The 24,928-nt window shown below is 39.7% G+C and overlaps 1 long non-coding RNA gene across 5 annotated transcripts in view; it reads right to left on the bottom strand.

Annotated features, from left to right (window-relative positions):
* LOC112658452 (uncharacterized) overlaps positions 1-13,711 on the bottom strand; it is a 74,900-nt gene extending 61,189 nt beyond the window's left edge. For 2 of the 5 annotated variants that reach the window (XR_004804219.2, XR_004804220.2), the window contains exons 1-2: positions 13,497-13,711; positions 10,919-10,994 (exon numbers count right to left, since the gene is read on the bottom strand). This is a non-coding gene — a long non-coding RNA (uncharacterized LOC112658452). The remainder of the gene's footprint in view (positions 1-10,918; positions 10,995-13,496) is intronic. The other 3 variants (XR_004804218.2, XR_004804217.2, XR_007401330.1) reach the window with 3 other exon arrangements.
* Between the last annotated feature and the right edge of the window lie 11,217 nt (positions 13,712-24,928).

Genomic DNA, 24,928 nt, shown 5'->3' with positions numbered 1-24,928 from the left:
ACTATAACTTGTCATAATTTCCTGACTTTTTTTGAGGCTTTACTTATAAACTAGGTTTTAATTTTTATTAGGCACCAGAAAAATTAGGCTTCAGAATTAAAATAAATAAATAAGCAAACAAAATCATAACCAAAAAAAATCCCCCATTACATGCTCCATAATCTTAAATGCTCCAAGTATTGATCTGATCAGGTGGGAACCCACCCAACAACTCAGCCCAATAGGCCCCTTAGGCTGCTGTTCCATGGAAACAGATTCTAACCTGAAGACAACACCTCTACGTGGAAAAGGAAATCTCTTTCTTTCCCCCAAGGAAGTCTTTGCTTCCTTAGTTTCTTCCTCGGAAATGCAATGTTGAGGATTCTGAAGCCTCATCTCAGCTTGCAGGAGAATGCTATAACTAATTGTCACTGTCTCCCTAGGTCATGAAACACCAAGAATGTGACAAATAAGAGTTCTGCCCATTATTCCATTTCTGATCCTTTTCCAAAGTAGCTCCTCTGTCCTTTGATGACTTAACCCTCAGAGGTAACACTTTTTTGTCTTAGCTGCTAAGAATCACTTGTGAAAAAAAAAAAAATTATCACCCCTTTGGTCCCTACTCTTGAAGTTTACTTTGGCATTTATACAGGAAAGGGAAAAAAAAAAAAAAAAAAAAAAAAAACCTCTCCTATTAAATGTTATAAGCTTAAAAAGTGGGATAAAATCTAGTAATATCTCCTAATTAGGAAAAATGTCAAAAAGCCAAGGAATTCCATCAACTGTTTGAAGTACAGAAAGAGGAGAAATATACATGATCTCTTCATACTTACCTCAATCTTCATAATTCTTCAAAGAAGTTATAATCCTCATTTTACAGTTGAAGAAACAGAAGCTCAGAGACATTAAATAAATTCTTTAATGTTTCAAAGCTAAAGTATGTGCCTAGGTCTATCAGTGCCCAAATTACAGACAGCTGGGTGAGTCACACACAAGATTTGGGGAATATTTCTGGCAATATGATAGTCCATGGAAGCCAATTTATACTAATACTAGTGTAGTTATACAAGTTTCAATAGGGTTTCTTTTACTTCTCAAGAACTAATGCTTTCTCCTTAGATCTTTTCATATTCTTCTGTTCACTCTTCACCTGGCTGATTCCTACTGTCCCTTTCTCAGATTAAATAACCTCTCTTCCAGAAAGTCATTCTCAAGTTTCCAAAACCACACCCTTTAGAATCCAACAGTCTCTTCTACCATTTTGATAATTGCTTTTTCTGGATTCTTCATTATACTCCTTAAGGGCATATCCACATCTTCTTCATCTTCTCATCTTCAGTACTCAAAACAATGCCGAACCCGTAATAGGCACTCACCATGTATTGAAGGTAATTAAGAAAGGAGGTAACATGTTTTAATCTTGGTATCTGTGCAAAATATTACCAACTCAAACAATAAAGTGGCTAATGATTCCTAAAAACTGGAATGGAATTAATAATGTAATGTGTAGGGGCAGCCTGGGTGGCTCAGCGGTTTGGCGCCGCCTTCAGCCCAGGGCGTGATCCTGGAGGCCCAGGATCAAGTCCCACATCGGGCTCCCTGCATACAGCCTGCTTCTCTCTCTGCCTCTCTCTCTGTGTCTCTCATAAATAAATAAATAAAATATTTTTTAAAAAAATTAAATAATGTAATGAGTATTAGTTAATAATGTAAAGAGTCCCCAAGCCTCTTTTTAGTATGTAAGGCCTTTGCGGGTCCTGTAGTTATTTAAAAGAAGGCCAAGTATTAGTTAAGCTCACAGAACTCTAGAAGAGTTCATTGGTACCATGAGCCCCATAACACAATGAGAGCTAGGTATCAGTATCATCTGCCTAACTCTAAAATGATTCTTTATAAACAAGAAAAGAAGACCTCTTTTTCTAGCCCCAGATTTCAATTTTTTCTCTGGTTCCAACTCTCTCCCAGCATAAAAAACTACCTTAATACTATAAGGGTTCAGGTGAAAGAAATGTCATCATTGCAATGGGACTGCAAATTCACTCACAACAACCTCCACTACTCAGCAAAAGCACAGTATGTGTTGTTTCCAACTGACATGATCTCCCTCACAGACCCCAGTGTATGGGGGCATAGTCTAATTTCAGTTAACTTACCATCCAATCTAATAAATAAGGCAAACTTTTACTAGGTATATTCGCTTTTTGGGTAAAAGTACTCAGTCTTTTCTCTTATTTACATTTACCACTCCACTCCAAGTTGATATTTGGCATCCATATGGAACATGGTTGACCTGACCATCCTCTAGCACTCTGCTGGTTTCCACTGTTGCTATTTGCAGCTGTAAATGTGTGGCCTTTCTTTCTTGACTTAGCCAGGGTCTGGTGGAATATTACTATTGGCTCAGTATTATTAACCAATCACATTTCTAACTTCCGTAAACTTGATGCTTTAACATCTATCCTATGTGCATATGCCAAAACATCTTGTTCTAGACAACCCAATAATATGCCTGAGTTATCCTGCCTTGACCTTTTGACTACCTGTTGCCCACACTGCACCCTCTCTAGAGAGGACTCTTCCTCTTGGGGAGTGGGGGTATTCAAACACAAACAAGAAAACCCAGAGTCCATACCCACCACCTTTATTGGGTTCTCACACTCTGGGCCACTATACCCCTGACCTAATTATCCAAGGCCCAGGTCCCAGACAACTAGGCACAGCCCCAAATGCCCCAGAGCCTGCTGAAATTACTCAGAGCCAATCCCAAACTTAAATAGCTTATTCCTTCCCACAGAAACCACAAAAAAGGTTACTGCCAATAGTTCTCTTCCTCTCTGCCTCCTGATTAACCTCATTGCTTTCCTGTGTAGCTCCCAATGGCATGCATGCCCTCCGCCTTAGAAACCATAACTATCTTTTCAATGGCTAGCCTGTCCTGATCTGTTGGCCTTACTATACCTCAAACTTTGTATTAATATGCTACATTTTAAAATATTCAGCTTCATTTCTCTTGGCTTTCAATGGCTAGAGACCATGCTAAGTCTCTGGTACATCTTCCATGTGGTTCCCCAGGCTTGGGTATTCATTCCACTTTCAGTTTCTACTGTGAGGTCACCTTGACCCTGCAGGGGTGTGAGGTTGCCCAAGATAGATTCTCTGACTTTAAACCTAACATCTATACCACACGGGAATTGAGAGAGACAAGAGTCCAACTAGATTTGCTGTCTGGCTACACTATTCTGTTAGACTATCACAAATAGGTAGAGGGCACCCTTCATGAAGTCCCAGATAAAAAGCTGAATATATCACCTCCAACGTTGGTATTCTCTCAAATTTCTAATAACATCATCTGTACTCTGGCTGACCATATGGAACAGAGAGTTGTCTCCTTTCTCTGTCTCTTTCTCACCACCCCTTAGGTCCAAGAGGAGACCCTTTCCCACATTCTCTTCCTGCTTACTCTTATACCATTCTTTATACCACTCTAAAATTCTATGTTCAAGTTCTCTAAGCCTAGCACGTATGTGTGTGTGGGGGGGGGGCTTTCTATTTCTTCTCTCTCTCTCTCCCCCCTCCCATCTTCATCTCCCTCTACCCCCAATCTCTCTCTCTCTCTCCCCCACCCAGCCCCCTATATCACTCTTTCAATAACTAATATCTAGCATTCTTCTGTATTGCATCATCCTCTCCTGTTATGGACGGGTAAATTTCATGGCTTAGGCTAAAAAGGGAATGGAACAAGAAAATAATTTAAGTAGAAAGTTTAAATTATTCATTTTACATTTGCAAAAATGCTATCTCTTTTATATCAGCTTGGAATTGCCATCTTCAATCTTAACTCTAGGTATTTGCCTTAAGATCAAGATCCCCTTTCATCTTCTTCAAGAGCTCCAAGCAGTGAGCATCACTCCCCAGAAATAAAATCCCTTTCCCCTATCTAGTATAAAAGATCACGAAGACCAATGCCCCAAACTACAAAGAACATACATATCAACTAAATGAAAAGTGAAAAATATTCTATAAAATAGGAGTGTAGGTCACTGGTAAGTGGTTCTATTCATTAGAAAAAGAAATACTAGGCACATGACTGAAACATTACACAATACTACAGCAATTAACTCAGGCCTCAAATTTTTACACAGGGCCTAGAAATCTCACCTAATTCTGACTTACCCTATCCTCAGAAATAATTTAGTATTTCCCCCGCTTTAGGTGAACCATTAAGATAATTATGGAAGATACTCTCAAAGGCTGGTATGTGGAAGTCATTATTTAAAACACATCTCTTGGGCAGCCCCGGTAGCACAGCGGTTTAGCGCCGCTTGCAGCCCGGCGTGTGATCCTGGAGACCCGGGATCGAGTCCCGCATTGGGCTCCCTGCATGGAGCCTGCTTCTCCTTCTGCCTGTGTGTCTGCCTCTCTCTCTCTCTGTCTCTCATGAATAAATAAATAAAATATTTTTAAAAAATAAAAATAAAACACGTCTCTTTATTTTCTGACAATCTAGGATACTCTTACCCCTCCCAAATGTATTCAAATCTGTACTAAGAGCTTTTTCACACATTACAATCCAGCTATCACTTTCATAATTTTTTCTGCTGAGAATTGCCTAGAAATAGATTAGCCAGACTATAGGTGTGAAAACCTAAGAAATGTGAGAAAAGTGAGATTTAATATTAAAGCAGTGAAACTTTTATTCTCCATTCTTTGAGAGTGTGTGTGTGTGTGTGTGTTAGTGCATGTGCAAGTGTGCTCCTCTGCGTACATGGGAGTCCCTTTGTGTGGATTCTTATTCTTGCCTGAGATGGTAACAAAAGTAACAAGTTTTCCAGTTGCATTTAAAAAAAAAAAGGTCCACAATAACAAGTTTGGATATGCATAGCAAGAAAGGCTATAGTTAAATAGTTAAAGGCTATAGTTAAATGTTAACAAAGTAAGTATATGATGAGAGATAGTTGTTGCCTCCACTTCCCACATTTGCTGTCATGTTATACTAAATCATTTACTTTTTTAAAACATTGGTTTGAGAAATTCCAGAATAAAAGCTGCCACTGAAGTCTTCAAATGCTGATTTATGTTATTTATGAGGACGGTCCAGGTAGCGTGACTTAAGGTTGGGGTTGTATTAGCTTTTCAGGATTACTTGCTAAAAGCAGGATATGGAAGTTTATTCCTACTGAATTATAGCAAGGAAGCTGGCAATGTATAATGCAGTTGTGGAGATTATGAGAGCAGAAATCCTCGTTTTACAGACCTCAGTGTATCTCAAGGCAATGTTTTTCAAACTTCAGATAATGACCCATTATGGGTTCTGAAATCAAGTGAGGGGGTCAGGACTATATTTTTTAAAACAAATAAAATAGAATACAAAATATTAGAACACAGCCCTTTCAACAAAGCCATTGTTTCATGTACACATATATGCATATGTATGTAAATATACGCACACCTATATGTTTATATTTATTTCACGAGTGGTGAAGTAAAATATGTTCCTTACTGTATTTTCCATATGTCTTTCCAAAAAAGCTTAGAAAATGTTATTCTAAAATATCTATCACAAGACCCTATACACAGAGAGTATGGCACAGTGGGAACTCAGGCACATGCCCACACATACACGTGCTCAACTAATGGCAACTATTTCTGTCTCCTTATGTCTTTCTCTGAGGGGGATGGCATTTTATTAACAAAGCACTTCCCCGCACCATTTGCTCACAGAAAGATGAGCTTCTGAAAAACTGGAAACAAGGAGAATGAAATGGCTCTGTGGAATGAAGGGCTGTTGGAGTGCCAGGTCACAACCCAGAAATGGAAGGATCCAAAGAAAACAGGAGAGATGTCAGGGGAAGAACAGCACAGTAGCAGGTAGGGGGTCTGTGAAGAAAGATTAACTAGGGAAAATGAGTGAGCAAAGGACAGTGTGTTTAGTGTTCAATTTCAAAATGAGCTTCTTTGTGACTGTGCGCTCAGACATCCTGCTCTGAACTGCCTCAGTGACTTCAAAACCCCCCAATAAAGTCAGCTCCAGACACAGCTTTGAGTAGGCAGTATTTTCAAGTTTAAAGAACTGACTCAGGAATGGATGTGAGATGTCCTCTTCCCAATGTGCTAGAAGGAGTGACTCTTGGATTTCATCATTATGCAAACATTTATTGAGTGGAAGGGAAAACAGGATGAAGACTAATGGCCCTGACACTCTGTTCTGTCACCCTAGCGAGGATAGCTAATGTCTATGACTCGATCAGCAGTGAAACCCATGAGGTAGCTTTCCTGGCCTCTGACTGCGACTTACTGAGAACCTTTTCAAGATAACATGCTGCACAGATTCAGAACACAGAAACCACAATCTAATACCACACAGACTGCATCTAGCCACCTGCCTCCTTTTCTGCCCAGCCTTGTGACCCATTCTGAACACAGCAGACTGCCCTGCATACCTACCACCCACTAAAGTGTTGAGTGCTCTTTCTGGAATATGGCTCAGAAGCTGGCCTCTTCTTTCAGCAGAGAATGACAATGAAAGAATGACACCTTGTGCATTTGCATGTAGCTAAGCCTCATATTTAATGAGAAACAATAGAATCATAAAATGCTAACTTCGTTTTTACATCTTAATTTATTCATCTACCACGTAAAAGGACATGAATAACAAACTCCAAATTATTCAGAAACTTCATTTTCACCAGCTGCCACCTTTTCCTCCTACCTTCCCCTCCACTTAACGCACAAACTCTACTAGTTAGGGGCAGCAAAACAGAAATGAGGTGGTCTCATCTCCTTTTATAGCCAATATCATCATGTGAAGAAAATTGGGAAAAGCTGCAAAATGATTAAATGAAAATGTGGGAGGAAAAAAAAAAAAGGACTTAAAAGGTCAAACTGAAATCCATTCTAGAATAACCAGGAATTTTCCCAGGTGGAAAAGTACACTAAAGGAAATTTAGATGTGAGTAAATCCAAGTACACTTGTTTGTACGCCTGCAAGTGAAAGGCACTGCACTGCAGTGTGCAAAAATTGTGTTAAGTGTAGCTCTGAAACAGTTTCCATAACCAAGGTGCACACAGAATAGCTGATGGCATGAGACAGGACATGAAAAGATAACAAACAATATTTAAAAACAATGAACAAAGGTTCTTTTAGATAATAAACATCACAGAAGTTGAGAAAGTAGAAAATCAGAAAGGGATCTAATCTGATCAGCGAAACATAAAGACAAATTTCAAATGTTCTGAGATGCCACCTAGCTTGTTCACAGACACCAGCCACCACCATATATGGGGCACACTATCATCAGGACACTCTAGTGACAGCTCAGAAGTATCCCTCTAAACCTCCCATCCCTGAACTGGTGCACACCACTTGAATCTGTTATGGGATTCCATATCAACAATGAGAGAAGGCAAAGAGTAAGTCAAGGAAGGAAGAACATTTCTCAGAAGGATCTGAGAATTAAACCTGAACTATCCTGTGAAAGAGAGGTTGGATGAGGGGTTGAGAGCAGAAAAGAGACTCAGAGGAGAAAGTTGACGCTAGATTCTGAGTTACAGAGGGGAGTAGAGCTGCTGGCAGGAAAAGAAATAGCTGTGTTGCCCCATGGTCCCCACTGCCTTAGTTCACTTTACAAAACCCACATTCCCTGGGAATGGGAGAGGGGGGATGGCAGCTTCATGCTGTAGGGAAAAGCAATGGGCCTCAGAGACAGAAATAGTCTTGAATCTCTCCTCTGCCACTCACTAAATAGTTATAGCTGGCTCTGCAGTTTCTTAAAGTTCAGAGTCCAATCTCTGGGGCTTGCACCACCTTCTTTCATTGTTGCTTCCCCCGCTACTCTCTTATTTGTGCTCTCTCTGCTACACTGGTTCACCATCCACTAACTTGCTTTCATCAAAGATACTTCTTTGGTGTCTTTCATGTCCCCTCCCAGGGAAGGCTGAATTTTGGAAGCAGAACTCCAGAGTCACAGAAAGTGAGGGAAGAAGTGGATCTTAATGATCATCTGGTCCAACACCTGTAGTCTACAGGCAAGAAACCTGAGGCTCTAAGAGCCTTGCCAGAAGTCACCAAGTATAAGAGCTGCAGGTGCTCAATCCAGGGCTCTTGCCACTGTGTCACACTCCTGCCAGATTTCAGGTGAATCATGTTACAGAATTAGACCCAAACTTGGGGCACAACTGAAAGACAAACTCCAAATCCAAAAGGACAGCTGGGTCATTTCTAAGGCAGATGCTCATTCTGAAAACAAAGTGTTGATTTTGACACTGTAGAATGCTCGGGGTTTGCATCTACACTGGGAAGCAGAAAGTGTGGAGCGCATCCTTCACCACAATAAATGGGCACAGAGCGCCATCTGCTGGATGTCTGGACTTTAGGCTACCTGCCACAATTCAGAAAGATGCTTTAAACAGCTCATTTTTTTTTAAATTACTATTATTGAAGTACAATTGACATAAAATGGTATGTTCGTTTCAAGTGTACAACACATTGATTTGACAATTCTATACATTACTCAGTGCTCACCATGATTGACTATATCCCCTGTGCTGCACTTTTCATCTCTCTGACATTTTCTAACTAGACTTTTATACCTCTTAATCCCCTTCATCTATTTCACCCACTTTCCCCACTCATCTCGCCTCTGGCAACTCCACTTTGTCTTTGTATGTAAGAGTCTATTTGGTTTTCCTGCTTGTTCATTTCCTTTATTTTTAGATTCCACATGTAAGTGAAATCATATAGTATTTGTCCTTCTCTGTCTGACTTCTTTTACTTAAAGCAGTTCATTTCTTGTTGGCCACAACCACAAACACAAAGAAATACTTATTTCCTCTTTTAAAAAATGTACACTGATTTCTTTTCCCCCTTAATATATCATGGTGATCTTTGTTAATAAAATGGATTGAGTGTATGTTTTCAATCTAAGCTTCTAAAAAATTGTATTATGAAACCTTCCAAGCATACACAAAAGAAGAGAGAATGGTACAACAATTTCCCATATACCTTTCCCTCATATTTAAAAATTGTCACAATTTTGCCACATTTGCTCCTCTATCTTTTATCTTTTTATCTTTGCTGAAGTAATTAAGGCAAATATCAAGTATTCAAACTTCAGCATTTTTTTTAAGATTTTATTTACTTACTTGACAGAGAGAGAGAAAAAGTGCAAGAGCAAGAGCACAGGCAAGCCAAAGGAGAGGGAGACGCAGAGCCCCAGCTGAGCAAAGAGCCGGATGTGGGGCTCAATCCCAGGACTCCCGGATCATGACCCAAGCTGAAGGCAGACGCTTAACCAACTGAGCCACCCAGGTGCCCCCAAACTTCAGTATTGATCTCTTTTAAAAATGAGACATTTTTTTCTCCTAAACACAGTATCACTATTACATCTGACAAAATTATTAGTAATCCTTTATTATTTGCTAATGCCCAATCCACAGATTTCCCTGGTGGTCTAAAAAAAGTGTACCACTGATTTGTTCTAATTAAAATCGCAACAAGGATATGATCCAATTAAATACATTTAAAATCTGAGTTCAGGGGATCCCTGGGTGGCTCAGCGGTTTAGCGCCTGCCTTTGGCCCAGGGCGCGATCCTGGAGTCCCGGGATCGAGTTCCACGTCGGGCTCCCTGCATGGAGCCTGCTTCTCCCTCTGCCTGTGTCTCTGCCTTTCTCTGTCTCTATCGTAAATAAATAAATAAATAAATCTTTAAAAAAATAAAAATAAAAAATAAATAAAATCTGAGTTCATATACATCTAAAAAAAAGAGAGGGAAAGTCTGCCGCTCCTAGAAAGAAGGAAAGAAGTAAAGGAGGGAGGGAGGAAAGGAAAGAAGGAAGGATGGATGAAGGCAATGAGAGAGATAAGGAGGGAAGGAACCGACCATTTCTTATTAGACTACATTAACTAAGCCATAGACTCCTTACTTTGAAAATGGGCAACTAAAGGAAAGAATTAAATACATACCCTGCCTTTCATGAATGAACTGTACTTCAGTATAAATGGAGCTTTATTTGATAAAGGACATTCTTCTTTACAGAAGAGTACCATCTAATAAAGGTGGAAGAAATGACAGAGTGAAAAAACTCCATTTTGGGTTGCCTGGGTGACTCAGTGGTTGAACATCTGCCTTTGGCTCAGGTAGTGATCCTGGGGTTTTGGGACTGAGTCCCCCACTCCTGTGGGGAGCCTGCTTCTCCCTCTGCCTGTGTCTCTGCCTCCCTCTCTGTGTCTCTCATGAGTAAATAAAATCTTGGAAAAAAAGAAAGGAAATCTCCATTTTACCATGAGAGAAAAGTTGATGGGGAATTTGACCGAAGAGTGATCAGGCTGTCAGTCCCCTACTCCTACTCAGCAAAAGGACTATCACGAAAGGTTTGTTTACCTGGGTTGCTTTTTAAGCATATAGTCTGCTCATTGTCTGTCTTTTTCAGTTTTATACTTAGACCTCTATTTCTTATTTTACATTATACAGTATCTAACAACCCCCCCTCCATAAATTATTCTTCTTCCTATTTTTCTCCCCATTTCTATCTCCTGATTTGGTTAATTATCATTTTCTTTCTTCTGAAGAATATCTTGATAGCTTTAAGTAAAATGTCTATTTTTTTGAAGGCAAGATTTACTGAATTCAGCTGAGACCAGGAAATTGTCTTACTTATACTTTTTCCATCTTCTTCCCAATGGGTATATGTTGTCCTCTATTTGGTAAGGTTTTAAATTTTATAATGGAAAATTTAAAATACATCCAAAAAAAAAAAAAAGACTAGATTAATGAACCTCATATACCCCTCCCCCAACTTCAACTATTACTGACAAACCCATGGCTGCCCTTGTTTCATCTGTTTCCACCTATACCCACTTACCCCCACCTCTCACAGCAAGACACTGGCTTAATCCAGATCTCAGACCATTTCATTTCTTTGGCTAAATTATTACTCACTGATGGCACACCAAGCATGCTTCTCCTCTCCAGCCAGCAGGGGCTCCAGCATGGTGGACTCCAGTGGTTATCCTCTCTGCAGGGAGGGGATCATAGAGATAGTGAGAAGGCATTCTACCTCTGTGAAATTGTTTCATTTCTAAGCTGCCTACACCCTGCTTTCTGCCTTTTGTCAAACTGAGGATTATTAATGGGATTATCTAGAATTTTGGTCATCTTTTTCCCTATAATGGTTGCGAGAAAGAGGAGTTGGGAGCTGCATGGAAATTTGCTAATTCTCAGAAAACTTGGTCCTACTCTTTCACAGCCACCAGCCTGTTCCTCCCTTCGATTGCTATTGGTAGGATTGCCAGAAAAATACAGTATAATTATTTTCCCAAATATTGGGGAAATTTTTTTAAATAAAAAAATGTTATCATTTTATCATTTACCTGACATTCAAATTTAATGGGGCATCCTATATTATTGTTTGCTAAATCTAAAAATCTTAGCTACTAGAGCAATTCGCTGGCTTCACCTTCAGTGTGTTTGCTTGGTTGGTGGGTTGATATATCCACGTATTATTTCAACTGCTGGGTTTGCTGGCAGGAAGGTTTCAAGGTCAGGCTTTACTCTGCCATCTTACAATCTTACACTGGAGACTCTAGCATTTCATTAAACATTAAAATGATTCATTCAATTTGAATATGTTTAATTTTATGTCATGTTTAATACATCAAATACACTTAGGAAAAGCATATGCATGACTTTTGAGTTTGTGTTTCTCTTTGCTAGAAATGTAATCAACATTTAGGTATATTAGAAAAAAGCTAAATAAATAATGTCCCATCTTGTGGCCAGTGCACCAGGCATATTGTGAATGGTATTTTTTATGGATTTTGTTTCCATTTTTAAAAAAATATTTTTTAAATATTTTTAAATATAAACATATTCGATAGAGAGCACAAGCAGGGAGAGTGGCAGGCAGAAGGAGAAGCAGACTCCCCACTGAGCAGGGAGCCAATGCAGAGCGGGATCCCAGGACCCTGGCATCACGACCTAAGCCAAAGGCAGACGCTTAACCAACTGAGCCACCCAGGCACCTTTTGTTTCCATTTTTATTATTTTTTGACAAAGGTATTCCTAAAGTTCTTCATCACCTCTAAAGTTTCATGTGGTCAAGCAGTTAGTTCCCAGGGGTGCCTGTGTGGTGAAGTCGGTTAAACAACTGAGTCTGATTTTGACTCAGGTCAGGATCTCAGAGTGAAATCGAACTCTGCATGGGCTCCATGCTCAGCGCAGAGTCTGCTTGCGATGATCTTTCCCACTCTCTCTCTTTCTCTAAAATAAAAAAAATCCAAAAAAAAAAAAAAGGTTACTTACCATAGGAAACCCCAATCTGAGCTCTGAAACTTTTCCCTGTCACAGACAGTGGGATTTTGATCAATAACTAATCATAGATAAGCGACAAACTCGTATTTGGGGTGTTGTCTAAAGGTACAAGGACTGCTAAGGAACAAACAAGTCCCTTTTAGGTTTTTTTTTGTTTTGTTTTGTTTTTGTTTTTTTTAAAGATTTTATTTATTTATTTTTCCATGAGAGACACAGAGAGATGCACAGAGAAAGGCAGAGACACGGGCAGAGGGAAAAGCAGGCTCCCTGCAAGGGAGCCCGATGCGGGACTCGATCCCGGGTCTCCAGGATCACGCCTTGGGCCGAAGGCGGGCGCCAAACCGCTGAGCCCCCCAGGGATCCCCAACAAGTCCCTTTCTGGTGGTGTGCACGCTATTTGCTGAATGACGGACGGGCTGAACACAACACCACAGAATCTAGTTTGTCCACACAGCCGAGAGATATATTACAATGATTTCTAAGAGGGTCAGGGAATTAGCTTTGACGTCCCGCAGCCAGAAGCAACGCAACCGGTCTCACCCCCAGACGCAGCCACTGCAGCAGAAACCCCACTGCTCCCACCACTTGCCTTGAGTTACCCACGAAGCTTCGATCTCGACCTGTCTCTGAAGGCTTCCACGAGTCCCCCACAACGGCTCTGTGCCAGTCTGGGGGAGGCGGTCATGGAGGGGACGTGCCTCGAGTCGACCTGCAAGCCGGACCACAGCAAGAAACAGGAAGCTCCTCGCCACCCCACCCCCTGCCCGGTCCTGGAGTGTCCGTTGTGCCCACCATTTTCACAGTAGAAATTATTTTCAAGGACCGGGCCTTGGGGCAGCAATGTGGTGCTGCGACCATCTAGACGGTATAAGGCAACTGAACCTTGTGACGGCCGCTGGGTAAACTTTTAAGATTCTGGTGGGCGGGGGATCCCTGGGTGGCGCAGAGGTTTGGCACCTGCCTTTGGCCCAGGGCGCGATCCTGGAGGCCCCGGATCGAATCCCACAGTTGGGCTCCCTGCATGGAGCCTGCTTCTCCCTCTGCCTGTGTCTCTGCCTCTCTCTCTCTCTCTCTCTCTATCATAAATAAATAAAAAAAATTAAAAAAAAAAAAAGATTCTGGTGGGCGGGTGTGGAGACCTACTCCTCTAGCGACAGAGGCCAAGCCTCCCGCATAAGTGCCCTGGCTTGTTAAAGCTGTCACCTACCCTTCTGGAGTGCTCGCTCGCTCGCTCTCTTCGGCCCCCTCCCTGCCCTCCGTGCCAGGCGCCGCCAACTTTCAGACGCCACCGGGGAAACTCCCAAGCTTACGAGACACAAGCGCCCCCGACCCGGCGGGGGAAAAGCAAATCCTCGCCCACTCCTTTCAAAATCTCGCCCACCTTTGACCCCTTTTCAAATCTCGCGCAGGCGCATCAGCTGGGCGGGAGTTACTCGCGCGCACGCTAGAGCGGGGGATGCTGGGAAGCGTCGTCGTTCAGTGGCGCCTCGCGAAGCTGAAGTAGCGCGAAGTGGAGAGACGCCCAAACGGTTAGTGTATTCGAACGCTTTGAGGGAGCATGAGCGGCGGTTATTTTACCGCCATTGCTCGTTCAGCATCCGTTGGCCCTTTTGTCTTCCCTAACGGAAGCACGTTTTGCTCAAGTATATACCCTCCTCCCCATGCCAAGCGCGTGATTCAGCAGAACTTGTCTTTAGCTGCAAGGATGCCTCTGAGCCGATCGTGGTACCCCTTTTGCTAATCAGTGAGCCAAGAACCCAGATTTATTTCAAAAAGCCGATAGTATTCTAGAAATTGCTAGAAGTCGCGGATGAGCCTTTAAACTGAGCTGACGGAATTCGACCGACCGAAGAATTTGTCTTCCTTTGGGCGGTGATTGTTGTTTTCTCCCTTTCCTGCTGTGTGAACCGGAAGGCCTTACTATGAACAGAAACCTCACAAGCAAGAAGACCCTAAGGACAAAGCCAGAGGGGAAAGAGCAGAGAAAACTGCCAGGAGATGCAGTCAGAGGCCTAATCAGTATGCAAAGTCTGCCTCTGAGTTGCATAATCTGAACGACCAAAAATGGCCTTAGTGTTTTTGCTTTGCTGTAGGGGTTTGCTTTGCCTTAGGGTTTCTGTTAGATTTAGGCAAAGCATCCTACCAGATATAATTTCTCCTACATTTCTCCTGCGTGTGCTCTGGGTGGCTTCCCCTTCAGGTGGGCCCCCCACCAGGAACTCCACAGGATTGGCTGCAGTCTGGGAAAGCTTGTCTGCAGGCTGCTCCCAGTCTCAGGAAGCTCGTACACACCCCCACCGTTTCTAACCTCCTAGACAAAAGCGGTAGTTCAGTCCACAGATGGCCATGGACTGCCTCCAGCACTTTGTTCTCCAACTGGCACTACTTTCTTGGCTGCCTGGAAGAATGGCAACCCCACCTTGTGAAGTCCTTTTACCTGCAACTTCTGAAGAGACCTGGTGTGAGATAGATTCACAGTCTAGTTGGTCAAGGCGGGGGACTCACAGCTAGGTTGTCTCCGTTTATAACCAAATTAGGTCTACATTTACATAAGTTCATTTTAGTTTCATAACAGCCATACTATTCCTGCAACTACTACTATTACCACTACTACTGATAGTAATAACCCCTGTGATACACAGAGCCCATGATTACCTGTGCAGATGATAAGAGCTGAACAATGGCAGAGTCACATAAGTGGTTTTGAAATGGTATCCCTCAGCCACATCAAAACCAAAGGTAAATAATTTCAGAACTAGTGGAAAATAGGGGGAGATGGCCTCTCTTACCCTGAAGTGATGATTTAACAACCCACATGACTTGCCAAGTTTTGGGTATATGCCCAACCCCGGTAAACAAGCTGTCAGAGTACCTTCTTGTCTAGGTGGAAGGCAAAACTCCTTTTCTACAACTTTATAGAGTCTGGAGGACGTTCCCAGAATAAGTCTCATTCATCCAAGAGTCAGAGCTGCCCAAAGCCTTACTTGGATCTTCCTTGTACTGCCTAACCCATTAACTAACCTCCAGCCTTCTTATCATGCCCTCTGATTCACCCACACAAGTAGCCAATTCCTGAACTGTCACATTCATCAGCCTCACTCATCTTCCCTGACTATAAAGCCCTGTTTCAGATCACTCATCAAGAAGGTCTTGCTAATAATTCATTAATTCAACAAAACTGTTGAACAATTACTTTGTGCTTAGCAGTGTTTCAGGATCTGAGTTAAAATGAAACAGCATAGAACCTGCCCTGATGAAGCATAAGTGCAGAACAATAAATAAAAGACAATTACAATGCAAGGTCAAAAGCATCTAATCTTGTCTACGAATAGCTTTCTGTTATTTTTAGAATAAAAGCAATACCATTTAACCTAACAGATAATGCCTCACATACTCAGATCTCAGGGTCTCTCCAGCAGCATTCCATACCAAGGCCACCCTGCCATTATTTCACCATTTCAGCCTTAAATGTGTTCCACATTGGTACTGCTATCCCCCAACCACGGGAACTTTGCACATAAACCTGAGACCCTCTTCACTCTTCTTTCTGCCTAGTTAACCCTTAAGCTTCCTTTAGAGCTCAACTGAGGGTCGCTTCTTTAAGGAAGACTTCTTTGCACCCTCCTCTTAATTTTGCTTGAGTAATGTGTATTTGAGTGACTAATTGTCTCTTCCACTAAAGTTTAAGCTCCAGGGATTAAATTTGTTTTTTCTGACATCATGTTCCTCATATTTAACACCATTGCATGACACAAAGTATAGACAATTGATAAATACATGTTGAGTAAGTAAATTAATAGAGGATAGCTGATTTCCAAGTTGAAATCTGAAGGACAATAGAATTTAGAATAGTAACCAGAGAGTTTGGACATCCCTTCACAGTGGCACTGACTTTGAGCAGAATTTAAAGAGGTAGCTTTCTTCAACCCAAACTTACAGAAGCCATCTGGAGAAAAATGTTAAAAAAGTTTTACTGTCATAGGACCTAACCAAGACATAATGTCCAACAGCTGCAAAGTTTGGGAGGAAGGAGAGATGAATCTTTGCTGATTGTTACAGCATATCCCCCTTGTGCTAGTAGCAAGTCAGAACATGTCAAATCATTCCAGCCATACTCAGTTTGCATTTGGTAAAACACTATCAGCCACTTCTTTAGGTTTTATCTCCAGTCTCTTTGGGATCATAATTTGGGTCACAGACTGCATCAATGATGAATTTTGTGTGGCACATCTTCGAATGGTTGTTTATGGAAAAAGAAAGTATGTTAGTAAAGGCTCAAAAAATATATAAAATATTTCATCTCTCAGGCAATCCACTTCTCCCAAATACGGGGAAATAGATGCTTTCTCCCTGTAAAGAAGCATCCTACAAACACTGAGACATCCTGACCCACCCGTCCTACCTCTTAACTTTTGACATAGAGCCACCTCTATGCCCAAGACCGATAGAAAGACTGCCCACCCAACTGATAAAATTGCAAGAAGGGATAAATAATTGTTTTAGGCCACTAAATTTGGAGGTGATTGATTATGCAGCAACAGATGACTGACACAAATTTTTTTTTAATGTTTCAAATCTTATTATGTTGTTTATAACCTCTAGAGCAATGTGAATAGTGATAGCAAACAACTGCCAATGTGTATCAAATTTTGAAATTTGCATACTCTTAGACACAGAAATTTGGAATGTGTTTTATAAAAAGGTTTGCACATGCATATTAAGATATAAGCACAAATATTCTTTATTATCTGTAATATTAAAAAGTTGGAAACAAATGTTGAGGGGAATGTCTAAGTCACACATATTAATACTGCTCACTTCATACTTAATAATGAAATATTAGAACTATATCAAGCCAGAGCCTGCTATCACCATTCAACATTCTTTTGAAGATTCTAATCAGTATAATGACATTTTCTTTTTTTTTTTTTTGTAACTTAAATTCTATTTAGTTCACATACAGTTCAATATTGGTTTCAGGAGTAGAGTTCAGTGATTCACCATTTACATATAACACCCAGTGCTCTTCCTAACAAGTGCCCTCCTTAATACCCATCACCCATATATCCCATCCCCCACCCACGTTTGTCCTTCATAGTTAAGAATCTCTCTTGATTTGTTTGTCTCTCCTTTTATCCCCTGTCTTGAATGTTCATCTGTTTTGTTTCTAAATTCCACATGAGTGAAATTATGTGGTATTCATCTTTCTCTGATTGGCTTATTGCACTTAGCATAACACACGCTAGCTCTATCCATATCATTGCAAATGGCAAGATTTCATTCTTTTTGTTGACTGAGCAGTATTCTATCATATGTGATATATATATGTGATATATATATAGAATCATATATATGTGATATATATATCATATATATACAGAATCACATATATTTATATATATCCCACATCTTTATAATGACATTTTTAAGAGAATATTTATAAATACTGAGAGGATGGGGCAAAACTGTCATTATTTGCAAATGATATGATTCTATATTTTAAAAATCTAATGCAACCCACTGAAAAACTAGTGGAAATAGTAAGAGTTCAATAAAATGGCTAAATTTTGGAATATTTAAATATGTATAATTAATAGCTTTCCCGTACAACAATAACTAGAAATATTTTAGATTTATTTACAATAGCAAGAGAAAAGCCAAATGGTTTTTCCAGCCTATCATAGTGGTTGCCAACAGCTAGAATGGAAAATACAATAAGCTATAATTAGCCAAACAGAAATGACTAACACCTACAAATGTAATTCCAGATTGCAATGACTTTTTAGGCTGCCAGATCATTCTATTGGTGTATATTGGAGGGCTAACTAAACCTTTTTTTAAAACATATGCTGCTATTTAAGTCATCCTATCCGTGTGTGGTTTGCTATTTAGACTTAAGTCGAAGACTTTAAAGATGTCATGTTAAATTTCTAGTTATTTGGATCAGCCCACTCTGCAAACATGCTGAAATCATTTTTAATTCTACTTTCCAATCCATTCTCTCTTCACATCCTCTGCAAACTTAAACATCATGATGACACTGTCAACAAAGTCCTTTTAAAATTGTGAGTTACCAAGAGGTAATATAAGGGCAGATTAAAAATCAAAAGTTTCCCTCTCATTTTTGTCATTTTTAACATTATGCTTTCCACTTCAAACAATGTAAATTTTCCTTCCCTTTCTTCTCAGATTCTTTATGTTCCTGCAAGCTCTTATCAACATATTTTCAATTAGTTTTGTGAGCATCCTTCCATCTCTTAAGCAGTTGGGCTCCCTCTCCTCTTATCCTCCCCCTTTGCCCATATACATATCCTCTTGTTCTTCTAATTAAAATAGCATTTTACTGCCAGGTTTTCATTTTTTGAGCATTGCGTTTCCCTCCTGGGCTACCATCTTACTTCAGTCATTTGTTTATTCCATAAAAATATATTCAGCAATGACTATATGCTTGGCAATGTAATAAGCAATGAGACATCAAAGATTAAAAGACATATTCTTCAAAATGTATTGTCTAATGGGAAAATAGACACATAAACAACTAAAACGCAAAGAGCTTTGTTCAGGGAAAAGGAATATGCAAAATGTAACAGAAGCGGAATTATTATGTTGATGGCTCTCAAATTTAACCATTTGGCAGTGAGGTAAGGGTGGCAGTGAGGTAAGGGAGGCAGTGAGGTCCAGGAGGCCCAGGATGGTGACAGACACTGAAAAGGGAATTGGGTCATTTGCAGTCATGGGCTGGAACTGACTCATACTGGTTCAAGAGCCACATCTCTTCCCAATTCTGTCTTCAATGACTTCAGGTTGGTAGTTGAAATTAGCCATGCAGGAACTATTTACATGACAGAAATTGGCAAATGATACAAATGCAGGCACTTTTATTTTTATTAGAAAGCCAGTTGTTAAACATTTACCAGAATACCACAAAATTAATATATTGGAGGAGCTGTTATAATTTTTTAAAAAGTTATTAGACTCAGATGAATTGGAAAGATAGAAAAAGTCAGTTAGGCACTGGAATGCTAATGCTGAAATTTTAGCAACAGGTTCAAGGTTCCTGCTCTTTCCTTACTGTGCTCTGCCCATTACCACCCTCTCTTTGTCACATTCCTCTAGGCCTAATTGCTCTTCTGCACCTGCTCCAAATCTTTCATGTCCCAGTTTCCTCTTATGAGTGTTTCTTCCGATCTACCCAAAAAAATCAGTTTAAGACTGAGCTAATAATCCTTACCACTTTTGATACACTGAAATTATTTTCTGCATTTAGGCACAATTTCCTTGGCCACATTTCTCACAGAAATCTGAGAAAACTCATTTGTAAAAAAGACTTTTTCCTCCGGGCAGCCCGGGTGGCTCAGCGGTTTAGCACCGCCTTCAGCCCAGGGCCTGATCCTGGAGACCTGGGATCGAGTCCCACATCAGGCTCCCTGCATGGAGCCTGATTGTGTCTCTGTCTCTGTCTCTGTCTCTGTCTCTGTCTCTGTATCTCATGAATAAATAAAATCTTAGGAAAAAAAAGACTTTCTTCAGAATCCCTATTTGACAACCAATTGCTTAATTGGTCTGAACACTAGAAGGGAGATGAGAAAAAGTGGTGACCTCTGAGTGATTATACCATAACCAGTATGATCCATCCAGAGAGTGTATATACAGTCAAAATAGGCATCTTACCTTTGCTGTGATCCAAGTGATCTCCTTACCTTCAGAGCATATCATCGATTAAAAATTACGGTGCAGTTACAGAATCTACTGTGTAATAACAGTAAACACGCCAAATACAATGGCTGGCATTAGCTTTTGTCCTGGTATCTGATATTACACTAATTTTCTGATGCTCATTTGTATCCCTGGGCATTAAGAAATATTTTCTTTCTGTTTATAAATATGTCAAGTATTCCCTTCTGTTGCTTTGATCATCTACAGCTGTTAAGTTAGGGCTAGTTTCAGAAAATGGCACTACAGGGTGAAAAAGACTGCATTCAGACTTTATCAACCATCTGGAGTGGTGAACTGCTTTGATGTCCTAATATCACTCTGATTTGATTTCTACAAAGTGGGAAAGTTTCTAGTAAAAAGTAAATTACCATAGATGTTATCGAGAGATGCTCATAGCTTTGGAACTTTTGTGCTTACTGAAGAAATCTCAAATCTTTGCTGCAGCCGTATTTATAGAATCATCAAGTCAACCTCCTTTATTTAGCCTGTTCAGCAACGATGTACAAGAACTGTTTTAAAGACTTAACATTAGATCACAGCTGCTGTTGATAGAATCTTCTTCATCCCTGTATTATTTATTATTATTGAAGTGTAGTTGACATACAGTATTATATTAGTTTCAGGTGTACAACATAGTGATTCAACCACTTACATACATTTCAAAGTGATCACCATGATAAATCTAGCTATAATCTGTCACCATACAAAGTTGTTACAGTTTTATTAACTGTATGCCCTGTGCTATCCATTCCATCCCCATGTCCTATTCCACCCCATTCTTTATTTCATATCAGCTAGGAAACTTCTTTGAGAAAGTTATGGGTATACACTCTAGAATCTTCCAAAGATTAATACTACCTCTTCACCAAAAAAACTCTGATTGTACCTATCAGGAATGAAATCTATAGGAAAACCAACTACCTCACATGACAAGTCCTGAAGTTGGATAGCTCCAGAATTGGTTGATACAAATGATGTTATAAACACCCAAGTTCCTTTTATCCTTCTATTCTGCATCATTTATATGTCAGCTCTGTCTCTGCTCTCTCTCCTCATGATCACAAAATGGCTGCTACTGTTCTAGTCAGTTTATCCACAAAAAGCAATAGCTAGCAAAGACCTATCCTTTCCTTCTGTTTCTTTATAATAATGAGAAAGTATTTTCCAGAAGTTTCCATCCAACAACCTTTCATATCTCATTAGCTTTACCCAAAAGCTATCACTGGTACAGAGACTAGAACTAACAAGCTAAGCTTAGATTGTACTAGGTTTACTCTTGGGTCACATGAGAGAGACTGCCCTGGAACACAAAAGTAGGATCTCCCAGCAAGGAAAAAGCTTACACTAACTCAGTTAGGCTCTTCAGTGATGGAATTGCCCAAGAATCTATCCTGTTGCCTTCTATTTTCACTATCCAGATTGTATGATTTTACATATTTCCCTGCTACCTATTTACTAATGACTCTCAAATTTACATCTCCAACCCACAATTGTAGCCCTATATTCAGATTCAAAATTCAAACTGCCAATTATTACAGATTCCACAAATTTAACATATAAATGGAACTAGTTATCTTTTCTCCTAAGTGTGGTCTGCATCCAGCATTCTCTATCACAACTAATAAATTAGCTATGTAACCATTCAACCAAGCTAGATAATTCAATATCATTCTCAATTTCTCTTTCTTTTTATACATTCATTTGGGGTTTTTTTGTTTTATTTTAATAAAATAATTTTTTATTGGTGTTCAATTTACCAACATACAGAATAACACCCAGTGTTCATCCCGTCAAGTGTCCCCCTCAGTGCCCATCACCCACTCACCCCCACCCCACCCCCCTTCCACCACCCCTAGTTCGTTTCCCAGAGTTAGGAGTCTTTATGTTCTGTCTCCCTTTCTGATATTTCCCACACATTTCTTCTCCCTTCCCTTATAGTCCCTTTCACTATTATTTATATTCCCCAATCATTTGGGTTTTTTAATTGTCATTAAATCTGAATATTTTAATCTCACTAACATAAGCAGATTTATTTACATATAAGAACGTTTGTCTTTGTCATGCTTATACATTCATTTGATTTCATTTGTGCCTAGCTGGCTCAGTTGGTAAGAACGTGTGATTCTTGATCTCCGGGTTGTGAGTTTGAGCCCCATGTTGGGCATAAAGATTACTTTAAAAATGAATATTCATTTGATTTCCAAATCCTGCTGATTCAATTTCCTAAATGTTCCTCTTCCACATAGCCTCCATTTTGTTCTGCATGACTCAAGTTTCTCCCTATCCATTTCTGCTTCCATTGTCACTGAAATGATCTTCCTCAAACCAAGAGGAAATGTCAGGGCCTTCCTTAAGTAGTCTATGAAATCTCAATGGCCTACAGGAAAACAAAACAAAACAAAAGCCAGCATCTTCTCAAGGCCCTTCACAATCCATTACCATCCAGTGTAGCCTCCTCTTCCAATCTCTCGACAGGCACCCCCTACACTTCTGAACACTGAACTCCTTACCATTGCCAGGTTATGTCAAGCCTTTTATGAGATTTGCTTTGGGAGAATAGTTTCCATAACTTCGGATTCTCTCCTCCAGTTTTGACTTAGGAATTTCTAGATCATTCTTTAACACTCTCAGATCAAAGTATTATCTCCTCCAAACAAATGACTTAAAGTACATGAAGAAGAATTCAACTCCAAAAATAATTAAAGAAATACACAGTAAAATAATATCGGTTTGAAAGCATCATGTTAGGGACACCTGGGTGACTCAGTGGTTGAGTGTCTGCCTTTAGTCCAGGGCATCATCCTGGAGTCCCAGGATTGAGTCCCACATCAGGCTCCCTGCATGGAGCCTCCTTTTCTGTCTGCCTATGTCTCTGCCTCTGTGTGTGTGTGTGTGTGTGTGTGTGTGTGTGTGTCACTCACGAATAAATAAAATATTTTTTATAAAAACAGGTTAAATGAAAGAAATAGGTGCATGAAACTATATAATATGAGCCCATTTACATAAAATATTAGAAATGGCAATATGAGTGACAGAAAAGAAAGCAAAGGTTGCCTGGGACCAGGAATAGGGGCCAGGCTGTCTGAGGAACTCAAGGCATCTTGTTGAGGGTAACAAATGTTTTTAGTCTGTGTTGGGGTGGTTTTGAGACTATACATTTTTCAAAATTCATCACGCTATACATTTAAAACTGGTAATTTTTTATATAAAAATTGGACTTTAATAAAGATAAAAATACTCCTGTGTCCAAACTTTAAAGAGACACTTTAAAAACAATATTGAACTAAAAGTTTCACCTATTAAATTGTCAGAGCTTAAAATTTAGACTACCAGGGTTGGTATGAATCCATTGAAATGTGTATTTTCCTGCATGACTGCATAGGAATTATAATTGATAGGACCTTTGTTTAAAGCAATTTGTACATGTATATCAAGAAACTTAATGTTTTCTCATTGTTTAATCTGGTAACTTTACATCTGGGGGTATTTTCTAAAAAATAATAATCCAAAGTATATAAAAAGGTTATGTATAAATATGTTTATTGAAATACTTCTTTATTATATGAGACCTCAGAGACAACCCATGAGACAACAGAGGAAATTAGATAAGTAAATCATTAGAACTTTATGTTTTTAATATCATCCCCTCATGGACTTCCCAAATGTCCCAGACTGTCTTTCCAGTCTCCATGCTTCTGCAGTCCCATGTCCAAGGGACAGCACTATGTTTCATATTTATTACTGACTGCCCCTAAAAGACTGACATCCAGATAACAAGAATGCATCATATTCATCTTCAGAGCCCCACTACTGAGCATATAATAGATTCTCAACTCAAATAAAAATTTTTTACTGGAAAACATTTGCCTGGGGTCTACTAGAAGTCCTGAGTGATCTTCATACTACAGAATGTGACTCTTCAGAAGGGTAAAGTGGCCACTGTATCATCATGTCATTTAGAAGCTTTGCAGTGACCAGCTAGACATGTGCCAAATATGATACAATTTTCAGAGTCTTTATTTTTGCCAGTAAATGTATAATCATTCTAGAGGTATCTGGTGGCTCTGAGAAAAATTTGTCTGCAAATGGGATTTAAAGATTAGTGCCTGTACTGCAGCTTCAGTCAGATGCCTAAGGGGGTCTACCATGATCATTTTTGGGGTCTAGCAAAATTTTAATTTCCATCCAGCCATACCATCCCACAGGTAACCAAGTTCAGTGAGCTTCCAGCTGTTGTTTTGCAGCTGCATGTTTGGCTATGAATGTTAAAAGGAGAGAGAGTGCTCCCAGAACTCTACTTTGAGTAAATGTCTTACCTGGTGACCATAACCAAGACCTAAATGATCTCAACCCTCAGTAGACACAGAATAATTTATGTTGATTACAAGTATATCTATTCTGCTCAATTCTAAAGGCTTGTGCTAGGTCTCTTCCTTGGAACCCTCAACTACCTAATATCATGTTCTGTACTTGGAGAGAATTCAGCAAATGCTTGTTATAACCTAACTGACTGCTAACTTGTAAATCTGGATAACATTTAAGGTAATTATAATCCTATTTGTACAATACTTTACAATTTGCTAAGCACTTCCACACAAGTACAAAGAGAAATGAGAATATACACTCCAATATTTCAGGAAATATCTGGTAGTGTATGAGAATATACACTCCAATATTTCAGGAAAAATCTGAAATTGCATTTCAGGAAAATGCAATGTTATATACATTTGGGTTTACTCCGTAAGATTTATATTTCTTTATATGAGAAAAAAGAAAATAAATTCCAAAATCTCTAAAAAAAAAAAAAAAAACAGGAAAATAATTTCTTTCTCTTCTGTACAGAAGGCATCAAATTACATGACTTTGAAAATTACACTTTTCTATATCCTTAGCACAAAATAAAGTGAAAAGGCTTTACACAGT

This window comes from Canis lupus, chromosome 12, assembly GCF_003254725.2.
Source record: "Canis lupus dingo isolate Sandy chromosome 12, ASM325472v2, whole genome shotgun sequence".
Lineage (NCBI taxonomy): Eukaryota > Metazoa > Chordata > Mammalia > Carnivora > Canidae > Canis > Canis lupus.
This window is presented reverse-complemented; position numbering and strand designations above follow the sequence as displayed.